This window comes from Crocodylus siamensis, chromosome 7, assembly GCF_052110815.1.
Source record: "Crocodylus siamensis isolate JL-2025a chromosome 7, ASM5211081v1, whole genome shotgun sequence".
Taxonomy (NCBI): Eukaryota; Metazoa; Chordata; order Crocodylia; family Crocodylidae; genus Crocodylus; species Crocodylus siamensis.
This window is the reverse complement of record NC_143401.1, coordinates 28471844-28483905: the sequence shown is the minus strand read 5'-3', so window position 1 is coordinate 28483905 and position 12062 is coordinate 28471844. Positions and strand designations below refer to the sequence as shown.

Genomic DNA, 12062 nt, shown 5'->3' with positions numbered 1-12062 from the left:
AGAGCTTAGCATGTTTATAAGAACTTAAACAAACTTTCACAAGGAGCATACTGCAAGCTCATGCTGTAGGCACTGCAAGTTTTAAACTGTGGATTCATTTGGAAGGTCAGTTTTAAGTTTCAAATATTTTCAGAAGCTTAAGTTATAAATCAAAAAAATGTTGGTGTGTTCCATAAAGCTGTCCCCAATGGAAAAGTCCCCCAACATTATCAAATGATGCCAATGATAAATGCCAATGAAAAAAACCCACCAAAGAGTAGCAGCCAAGAATAATATGGCTCATCTCTTCTCTTATATTATGGTGAAACATGCAGGAACAGAAGGATACCATATTTACCACAATTCAGGGTAACTTCAAATTTAAGACAACCCTCCAATAATTACATTCTATATATGAAAACGTCATAAATTTGGTATAATGTTCTATGTATAGAATTTAATGGGGGGACTGTCTTAAATCTGTTCTCCCCCACCACTGCAGCAGAGCACGAAGTGACACTGGGGAGTTAAGTAACCTTACACTCACCTCTTACTCCCTGCTGTCATCCCTGGCACGATTTGCTCCCACTGGTGCTGCCTGTCCCCACACCCTGCTGCCCTCTCCAGCTTGTATTCAAATCCAAGAAAAGGTTATTTTCTTCCCCATGAAACAGGGAAGGAAAACCTCGTCTTAGATTCAAATAAACGTGGCACAACTACTTCCAAACTGGTGATCAAATGGTATATAGATTCTAGTTAGTCTGAACAAGTAGTGAAATATCAACATCATTAGAGAGGCATTGGTACACACTAGAAGCATTATGCTTAAGGTTTCTTCTGTGTTTCTGTTACAGAAATTTTTTTTCTCAAAGTTTTAAACTCTTTCAGGGAAAAAAAGTGATTTTTCAGGAACAAAAAGCTTAACATGTTTGTAAGAACTTAAACAAACTTTCACAAGGAGCATAATTCTATTTTTAACATAATAGATGCACCCAACAGAATAATTAATTCTTAATTATTTTTCCATAGAAGTTAATCACTTTTTTTGAAAGAAGAGAGCATACGTGTGTGTGTCCATGTGCATGTTTTAAATAAGGGGGTTATGTTGATTCAACATTATCCTCCTCTGCATTTTTAGCCATATTAAGAAACATGAAGAATAACATCTGAAACACTTACCTGCCAACATTAACATTCTGTTTTAATTGCTGCCAAATATGATGAATATCCAGGCACTCACCCACCTTGTCAGTTTTACCTGGTACAGCCTAATGTTCTACAGGTTCCAACGGAATGCTCACTAGAAATCAACTACTCAACCAATGAAAGGGTTAAAATTATAAAAAGATTTGCACAGTTCAAAATCAAGATTTATATTTATTCCAAGGCAGTGAATACATTTGACACCTTATACGTACTTTTAAAGACCCCAAATCAACAAAACGGGTGATATAGATGCTATTCCAATCACGGCATAGCATTTCTTGTGCATAACTCCATGTGCATGAGCGCACATGCATAGAGAATAAAAAAAAAAAGGCACAATAGTTAGTGCTGTTCTTGCTGACCAGATGGGGGAGATCTCTCTGGTCAGCAGCACTCCCAAAGGAATTGGATGCTTCTACTAAAGAGTCATCCCCCCAGGACCCCAAGGATCTCCTGGGCAGCAATAGGCAAGGGGTGGGGGGAGAGGAAAATCAAGCCTCCACTCCCCGCCATGCATTCAGGGAGCAGGTAACATCCTGCCCAGACAGGCAGAACCCAGTGTCTCCAAGGCAGTAACAAGTGGGGGGATCCCAGGTGTGCAAGGAGTGTGGGGGACATCCTGCCCAGCTGGACACAGCCAAGGTTTCCCAGGCAGCAGCAAGCATGGGGGGGACAGGGAATCTCCACTCTTCCCCCTCTCCTCCGAGATTGTTGCTGCCTGGGAGACCCTGGGTCTCTGGCCTGGCAGGGTATCCCCTCACTCCCTGATGTAGAGAGGGAAATGGGGGGGAGAAGGGGGTATTTCCCATGCCCCTGCCAAGTACTTGCTGCTAGCTGGCAGACCCTACTCCCCCTAGGCAGGGTATGCCCCAGCTCCTTCAGGCTGCCCAGGAGATCACAGAATCTTCTCTGGTCGGGCAAGGTGTCCCCCTGCTCTGTGCTTATGTGGCGGGGGCGGGGAGGGAAGATGAGGGGAGGATTTCACCCTCTCCTCCCTGCTTGCTCCTGCACAGGAAAGTCCTGGGCTGCTCTGTGGCTGGACAGAGGTGTCCCTACACACCTGCTCTGTGCTCATGTAGGTGTTGGGGAGAAATTTCTCATCCTGCTGGGCAGGGGGAAATGAGCCTGGGGCTCAGATCTGTGCTGGGGTGGTGGTTTCCTTCTGTTCTTTTCCATAGAATTTTCCACCAGAGATGCAGCAGTGCAACCTGGGATGCTAGAAGTTCAGGAGACGACCATGACTCAATGTATTGCTTTGCTACACATGCAAATTAAAGATGGATAGAAACCAACTACAGTAAACTCTCTGGTAACTGGCACCTTGCAAGCTGACATGCTCTGTTAACCGGCATGCCGGCTTGTAAGGAAAACTGAAAATGGAAGTGCCCACCACAGCACTTCCAGTTCCTCTGAGCCCCCATGGCCTGGGGCAAAGTAGACTGTGCTGCTGAGTTCCCACAGCCTGGAGGGCATAACAAGCTGCATGGGGCTGTGCGGGGCACCCGCCTCCCTGTCCTGTGGGGCCCACAGGGCTCGCAGGAGGGGCGGCAATGCAGCGGGAGGGGCAGAGGGATGCCCGAGACGCAGGAGGAGAAGTTGCAGCTGGGGCCACTCAATTAACTGGCATATTTTGTTATCTGGCATCCCCGACTCCTGGGGGATGCCGGATAACAGAGTTTTTACTGTACATAGTACAAATTTTCAAGCTCTAACTTCACTGCTGGTTGGACCTTTTATGGCATGACTGGTACTTTGCACATGCAGCCTGTCTCAATTAACTGCACAATTAATCAGGTAATCGCATAATACCTGTAACATGTCAAAGGGGGGCAATATTATTGCATAATCTAATAACGGTATATATTATACTAAGGGTCTTATTGGGCATTGCATTTTGAGCTGCTCAAATATTGACCATTGTTATTGGTACCTCAGGTTAGGAGCAGTCGCACCTTTAGACTAAAAACCTTCGCTGACTGTCTCCCACCTGCACAGCTGTGACTTACCACTAGAGGGCTAATAAGCAGAAGCCTGACTAGGGCTAGGGACAGACATTTGAAAAGCCTGAGCCTGAATTGATTCAATCTTTGCAGGTTAGTCTAACCTGACTAGGCTAAACCAGTTTGTAACTGCACAGACATCCCAGAAATGCAGGCACATGCCTGTACTAGCTCAGGCTAGAAGCCAGGGGGGCACCACAGCATTCCTCTCTTCCCTTCCACAGTCCTGAGTTGAGAGGGGGCATGGCCAAGCCCAACAGGACACTGATTAGGGAGGGGTTCCCCCACCCTTGATAACATTTATCAGATTTGTTATCAGCAGTTAGCACCCCATCAAAAAACAAAGCCCTTCTCATTAGTTCAAGCTCTTCTTAAACAACTTTTTCCAAGGAAGGGATCATTCCAAGGAAGGACATTACCAGCTACTGTTGATCAGCTCCAAAAAGGACACAGTCCTGTTTGTTTTTCTTTCGTCTGCCACAGCACAGACTTTAGCCAACATGTGGTATGCTAGCTAATGCTGAGTGGTGTCTGTGTAAGGCAGATGGGAGAGGGGAATCTCTGTTTAGCAGCAGGGGTGTCCAAAGCTGGCCCTATTTCATTTGGATTCGGCCCAAATCAGGGACAGCGATTTGATATGTTGATTTGGATCACTGACCCCAATCCAGTTTGGCCAAATCTGAATCTGGAGAACTGAGGCTCTCTGGAGAATCAGTGATTTGGAAAATCAGTGATTTGGACATAGACGCAGCTTTAAAAGTTTTTTCTACATACCTTGAGGTAGTAGGCACAGCCTGTGATTGCTGTGATGCTGGGGCACATGGAGTGACCCACAGGAGTGCAGGGGGGCCCTCCACATGCTAGGTGGTCAACCTGGAAATGGAACATAAGTACTTCTGGTCCACTTCCAGGTCTGCCAGGGAGCACGCTGGGGGGACCCCCATGCCTCCCTGCCTCAGTGATCAGCCACAGAGGGACCCTGGATGCCCCCCTCCAGACCCAGGAGGCATCAGTCACTGAGTTGGGGGGGGGTAATGGAGGCCCCTTGGCATGCTCCCCAGTGGCCTTGGAAGTAAACCATAAGTGCTTCTGGTCCACTTCCGGGTCTGCTGCTAAGCATGCTGGGGAGCCCCCCGTGCTTCTGTGGGACACTCCATGCACTCCATCATAGCAGCACTCATGAGCTCCTGCTACATAGAGGTATGTAGAAAAACACATTTAAAGCTGTATCTATGTTGGAATCTTCGAATCTTTCTGAATTTATTCAGAGGGTTCCGATTCAATTTGGAAAGATTAAAGGGTCCTCTGATTCGATTCAGATTCGGAGATTTAGCCACTGAATTGGCCACAGGGTGCTCCCCCAAACCCAGGAGGCACCAGTTGCCAAGCTGGGGAGGCATGGGGGGGCCCTGCATGCTCCTGGTGGACCCGGAAGTGCTTCTGGTCTACTTCTGGGTCTGCTGGCAAGCATGCTGGGGAGCCCCCCCTGCTTCTGTAGGATGCTCCACGTGCCCCAGCATCGTAGCGTTCATGAGCCCCTGCTACCTAGAGGTATGTAGAAAAAACATTTAAAGCTGTGTCTGTCTGAATCACCAAATCGATTCGGAGGGTTCCAATTCCATTTGGAGAGATTAAAGGGTCCTCTGATTTGATTCGGAGATTCAGCTACCAAATCAGGGTGAATCTCTGCTGAATCAAATCAGGGACCAAAGCTTTGCATAGCCCTGCTTAGCAGGGAGTGGTGAGGGGAGCATGGGGGAGCAGGGGGAAGCCAGGCGGATGCCTGCAGTCTCTGCTGGAGCTGCAGCCAGGGAGCAGAGGGGAGGGGCCAGCTCTGCTGTGGAGCAGAGAGCCCCACCCAGGCTAGAGAGAATGCTTGTATGCTGGGGATCTCTGATTTAACTTAAACCAGCAAGAGGTCTAGGACAGACATTTTATAAACCAGTTTGACCCAAATCAGTTAAGTCCAATACTACATTCAACCAGGTTTGTCTGAAACCAATTTCAATGATTTTCAAACTGTTTTATGTGCAGTGAACATCTGTTCTGTTACAGGTTTAAACTAGTTTCTGAGCACTTAAACCTGTTGATGCATAATACCTGTCCCTAGCTTAGGAGCTATAGCTTTGAGTTGCCATCACAGGGCTGGTGAGCCAGGACAAGCTTCTATCTCTGCTCTCAGTGGGGATGGGTGAGAGATGGGTAGGCAGGGGGTCAGGGAAAAGTGGCAGGGGAACATGAGGCTGGAAGGCAGAGAATTAATGGGATGAGGTGGATAATAAATGGGATGTGGAAAGGAAATAGGGGTGGGGGAAAAGTGGTGAAATGAAGAAAGAGAGTCACTAAAGGACAAAATAAAAAGAAAAAAATGTTAAAATGAAGCAAAGTGGTAGTAAATTAATGAAGTTGTCATGTTTTAATAAATTGGATTTGGGATTAGTGTGTGGGGGCACTGGTCATGCTTTCCAGGGTGGCTGGGAGATGGGAACAGTGAGGGAAGGCACTTGTGATGAAGGTACTGCCCCTTCCACAGGAAGGAAGCCTCAGCTCACAGGAATCCAATCCAGTCCCCCACCTTGTTTCTCACCCATCCCCTGCTAGACCACACTCTTAGACCTGACCATGCCCTGTGACCTGCTGTTTGCATGGGTTTGCACTACTGTGGGGTAGGAAAGTCACACACCCCAGGTGTGGTAAGGGGAGTTGGTTTAGTGCCAGAACCACCCCCTGGGCAGTAGAGCTCAGGGGGGTAGAAAGTCTGTCCACACAAAACAGGGAAGTGGCGGAGGGGACAATGAATCCTGGGACACTAGAGGACTGCAAATTGGGTGGCTCATCTGTGGGGAGTGGCCACACATTAATGGAACACAAGCTATATAACACAGATCAGACATAAACCTGCCCCCGAGTGGTGTAAGTTTAAGACTCCTAAAGAGTACTTAAAACTAGTTTCAGGTGTTAATATATGGATAAATCCAGGGGTTAAGAGATCCTGAAGCCAACTAAAATTAATGTGTAAGAAAGCCCTAAGTCTCTTTTGCTTCAAAAGGAGCGATCCTGTCTTTAAAAACATTGCTGAATTGAGGCCTAAAATTTACAAAACCTCAGAAGTAAGAGTTGAAAGAGGAGTGCGAGGTAGAAAGCTTAACTCGTAGTGAAAAGAAAAGTTTCCAGAAAGTGAAAAGGGAGGGTTCTCTATTTAGTAACATTCACCACACAATAATTGTCTGTCTCAATACAACAAATTCTTACCTACCAATCTGATTTGCAGTTGTCTTTCCTGGTATTTACTTAAATTTGCTAGATCTCTCGGCTTTGCATCAAGAGAATAATCCTATTGAGCACATAATGAACTCATTATAAAAACCATGAAATAATACATTTTGTGATTCTGTAACTAAATATATATATATAAAAAAACAATGTCAAGAAGTTGATACTGCTGCTATAGAACTGCTCCTGGCATAGCTTAAAGGTCTTTGTTTCTATAAATTCAATTGAATGTTTCTATTTCTAAGTCTAGAAAGAGCTTCTAATTATTGTTAGAAGCCTAATTAGCATTTAGTATTACATTACAACAACTGCAGCAAAATTGTACCCGTTCTCCAATAAGCAGTATTCACAGTGTGCAATCAAGCTGCTGTACGATGCAATGAGAATTAATAGCACTGCACGACAATGGTAAATCCTACAACTCCCGCTGTGTGTGTTTAATAATTTTTCACTCCTTCCAGATTGTTCCCATCAAGCACAATTCCCAAGATCCTAATCAGCTTCCCTCCCCATCAATACTACACAGAGATCTGAGCACTGAAAATTATCTGCAATTTCAAAAAGTGCTTTGTTGCATTATTAGGCCACTGACCTAAGAGGTAATGGGTAAATAGTTTCTGAAAAATGTCCACAGCACAACATAAATTAAACCTTATAGTCTTGCCTGCTGTTCCTACTAGAGCTATAACTGCAAAGTGTTACAGTTTTTACACAAAATCCTTAACTACAGTATTATTTTTTCACAAAAATTAACGTAAACCTGACAGTACTCTATATTTAAATGACTTTATTTACTACATTTAATGCAGAGTGTAGAATTCAGAGGAGAGTCATAGGTACCTTTTAACTTATTGAATAAGTAAATAATCAGAAGATAAAGATGGTTTGTGTTCACAGGCAGGAAATGTGCAGTTCACTAACAACAGGCTCACTCATAAGTATGCATATGTAACTGGGATTGGATTGTAAAATAAGTTTGAAAATTATTTCTAATCAAAATAAAGTTAAAAACTACACATGAGACAGTCACTTGAGCCCAAAGGTAATGATTCACTGGATTTTCTTAGAAACCAGCGTAGTCAGTTTTTCTTTTGCTTGGATCCCCCTTCCCTGTGATTTGAATATCCTTGGCCTTCGATTAAGAGACTCTGAACAGTGCAAACAGTGACTTCAAATGTATAACTCTCATCCTCAGCTAGACAGGCTATTTCACACATAGCCAATCAGAAATGCTCGTATAGTTTCTTCTACTTCCAGGCTGACTGACCCACTTGCATTAAATCAAAACTATGGCAATGACTGGACATGACTAGGTTCTTATTTCCATAGGTACCAAAAAGAGGGACAGGATCCCCATATGCTGGTCATCATATATCAGTCAACATTTGGATGCTGAGCTGTAAGCTATGGCAAAGCATTATCTGTCTTGGTAGTAATTTGTTTCAGTTAACAGAGTGCCAAACTTCACCCACAATTGCCCGCCTCTTATTACAGAAATCCTAATTAACATAACCTAATCTATTTGCATGGGATTTCTAACTTGCTTTAATTGTTTGGCAGTGCACCACAACTTAAATTTACCTAGTAATCATGATATAGTTTACAGTTTCACCCGTATTCTCCGAGGTACGTAAATGTAGTAATTTTAACTTTAATTGCCAAGCAGAATAATTTAACAAGCACATAGCACATTTATTAATCCTGAAACAATAAGAACAGTCTTAATAAGATAACACTTGTGAAAGTGAGAATTTCTCCTTTGCTTAATGTACAAAAGCTCTATTTACTCTAGCTTGTTTGAACCAATATTTGTACTGTATCGATATGTACCAAATGATAGTTCTTGTTCATTAGTTTCCTAACCGAAGGAACTATAGGCAGTTATGATATAACTCCATTTTTCTTCTGCCACAGAGATTTGGGGGTAGGGTGAAGAGATAGAAGAAAGACTGAAGTAATCCATCAATTTTGAGAGTAATTCATGGCACCTTTTCCCAGGATGATATATCCCAAAACTTCTACCTCCATCTCTCCCATTTCCTCACACTGTGTTAGCACTGTTATTTACGGCTGCCTGCATTTTCATTTTGTCTTACTATGTTTATGAATTGCAGAGTAATGCATCAAGCTATACTGCAATAATTTACACTCAGTTCATTGAGGATATTTCTGCTGACCAAGTTGTGCATTTAGTAACTTCTTCTGCCAGTCTGCCACTACACATATGTCTGTGTAGCTTTTGGCTGGTTCTCCCTTTTTCTCTCTGTGGAGGGAGCAAAGGACAACAAACTACTGTAGAGCTTCATTAGTGAATTAAGAAACTGAGGCACCAACAGAATATAGTAGTACCTTTCAAACACAATTAATTTTATGCCATAAATCAGGGGACATAAATCTTCAAACAGCAACAAGACTTTAGTAAAAGGAGAGAAGTAAGCACTTCACAACACTGAGCACCAAGGTTTTCTGTCCCATGTTTATCTTTGATGGAGATAGTGACAGTAGATGGAGATAGTGACAGTAAACCAGTAAAGGTAGCTCTGTTTTCCCCATAGATCTAGTGTGGCAATCTGAACTATTGAACATAGTCTGTTGAGTACAGTTTTCTTGAATACTTTTAAGAGGAAACCATCTTTCTGGAATGGATTATGCGAGCCCATAAGGAAGTGTATCTTTAGTCTGTACTTTAAATTTAAAATGCAAAATAAACCTAAGGGTGAAAAAAAAGGTTCCAAATACACAGTTCTGTTTCTGGTGCACAATATTCAACAACTCAAACTATGCTTCACTCAACTAGTACAACTAGTGTAATTGAAATGGTAAAGTGCAATTATCAGTTACAGTACAACTACTGCCACTGGTTTACAGCCATTTGCTATGATGGATCAGTATCCCCTGCATTCCTATGCAAAACAACAGCATAACAATCACATGCAAATAAAAACTTTCTGCAAAAGATTTGAAAGCATACTAATTTTATGATGAACTATTGCTACCCCTATAGAGGCTGCAACAGCCAAATGACAATTTTCATTCTGCAGTGACACTTGCCTCCATGGAAGGTTTCATAGTTTCATCGTTTCATAGTAGCTAGAGTCGGAAGGGACCTAGGTAGATCATCTAGTCCGACCCCCTGCCTTGGCAGGAAAGAGCACCGGGGTCAGATGACCCCGGCAAGGTGCTCATCTAACTTCCTTTTAAAAATCCCCAGGCTAGGAGCCTGCACCACTTCCCCTGAAAGCTGGTTCCAGGCCCTAGCCACCCTGACTGTGAAGTAGCGCCTCCTAATATCTAATCTAAACTTACCCTCCGCCAGCTTGTGACCGTTATTCCTGGTCACTCCTGGCAGCGCACGGGGGAACAGGGACTCCCCCAATACCTGCTGATCCCCCCTGACCAGTTTGTAGCAGGCCACAAGGTCCCCCCTTAACCTTCTCTTGTGGAGGCTAAACAGGTTCAGGTCCCGTAGCCTCTCCTCATAAGGCCTGCCCTGCTGACCCCTGATCATACGAGTGGCCCTCCTCTGAACTCTTTCCATATCGTCCACGTCCCTCTTGAAGTGTGGCGCCCAGAACTGGACGCAGTACTCCAGCTGCGGCCTGACCAGTGCCGCATAGAGGGGGAGGATCACCTCCCTGGACCTGCTCGAGATGCATCTGTGGATGCATGACAGGGTACGGTTGGCCTTCTTGACTGCCTCCCCACGCTGCCGGCCCATGTTCATCATGGAGTCAATGACGACTCCAAGATCCTTTTCCGTCTCCGTGCTGGCAAGAGGGGAGTTCCCCAACCTGTAAGTGTGGTGCCGGTTCTTCCTCCCCATGTGCAACACCTTGCACTTATCAGTGTTAAACCCCATCCTATTCTCATCCGCCCACCGTTGCAACCTGTCAAGGTCAGCTTGTAGCCTATTGCACCCTTCTAGTGCACCCACATCCCCCCACATCTTAGTGTCATCAGCAAACTTGAACAGGGTGCTTTCTACCCCCTCATCCAAGTCACTGATGAAGATGTTGAACAGTGCGGGCCCGAGGACCGAGCCCTGCGGAACCCCACTGCCCACGTCCTTCCAGGTCGAGAAGGTATAATATGTTGTTGACTTTGAACTTGCTTCTAGGCCGTCAGTACATTTGACTGTTGATGAGCTCTCTAGGCAGCTTTGTCCATTATTTTTTATGGGTTTCTTTCCCCTGCGTGTTCAAAGCCTGCCTGTCATCCCACGTTAATTCTTATTTTCGGGTATTGTCCTCTGGTTTGGTTTCTATTTTTTGGTTTTGGATTTGTTGGGCTTTCTTTGCTTTTAAGTTCGTGTATCATACCTAGTTTTGAAGTTTTGATATATAACTGAGGATGTCTGTTTCATTTCATTTAAAAATATGAACCCAATAGGCTTAATCCAGAATCTTCAGCTCTGAACTGGGTTACCATATATTGTATTTGATTTGTATTTCTATCAGTATCAACCCAAGCATCCTTATATATACACACCAGCAATGTACATGATTTATAGCAAGTCAGTCAAGGCAAAGCCTATAGCTTCCCTTCACAATTTGACGTTATCAGATTTCTTCAGAAGCTGGCAGCAGCTACCATAAGTAACAAGCTGTCACTGTAAATAAATCACTCCCTCAGAAATAACAGTTAAAAATATAGATTAGTATGAGCAGAGGTCAGCGTTTTTATTTTGTTTTGCTTCCCCTCTCAGCCAAGTCACAAACCAATATTGCATGTTTTTGGACCAAAAGGAAACACAAAATACAGGGGAAACCCGCCTGTCTCCCCCCCTCAAAAAAAATTTTCACCAGTACAAAAGAATGAAATTTTAAAAAACCGACAGAAATAACATCCTTTATTAGGTGTATTGGTGTGTTTGGGGGGGCTGCCTACATGCAGATTTACCTGCTACTAATTTGTAAAAAATGCTGAGGTTCTGAAGCATATGTTGTACTAGGGGTAATTCAAGCTGATGAAACATGCTGGGTGGTTTATTGTCTTTGATTTGAAAGGAGATGTCCATTTCTGTGAAGCAGAGCTGCCTTGCTGTCCAAGAACTGCAAGCTGGTGCAGTAGCATTGATGATGAAGACCTGAACCATGGCATCCAACCTCCTGCCTCAGGCATGACCATCCCTATTCAAACCGTATCATAAAAACCATAATCTAAACTCTACGTAAGACTGCCATCAACCCTGATACAATACAGACTTAACACCCTAACCTGCCACAGGTAAAGCAGGAGAGCCCTGGCAGCCAATGCTTCTATAAAATCTTGTCCATATACTCTCACTAGACGCATGGTAGAGGACCATGCCATCCGCTACAGAGGAAGGCAAAAAGCCCCATAGTCCATATCAATCTAACCATGGAGTAAAATTACTTTCTAACCCCAAATATGGCAATCTGTCTGACCCTGAGCAGAGAGACAAGACCCTTTTGCCAGGAAACTGTGGCTTTAGTTCCAGCAAGAATATTGGCATGCCCTAGTCAAAGTCCCCAGCCTTACTTGTGAGAAAGCTTAAAAACACCCTGATATGTGTAGTAGAAAAGGAAGCATAGGGGCAACCAGCAAAGCGCAGAAGCATGGGAAATATTCATGGTAGAACAC

The 12062-nt window shown here is 44.1% G+C and overlaps 1 protein-coding gene across 2 annotated transcripts in view; it reads right to left on the bottom strand.

The window, feature by feature from the left end:
• Positions 1-12062, bottom strand: part of LRMDA (leucine rich melanocyte differentiation associated) — a 1103337-nt gene that overhangs the window by 783244 nt on the left and 308031 nt on the right. The gene's annotated exons all lie outside the window — the stretch shown is intronic.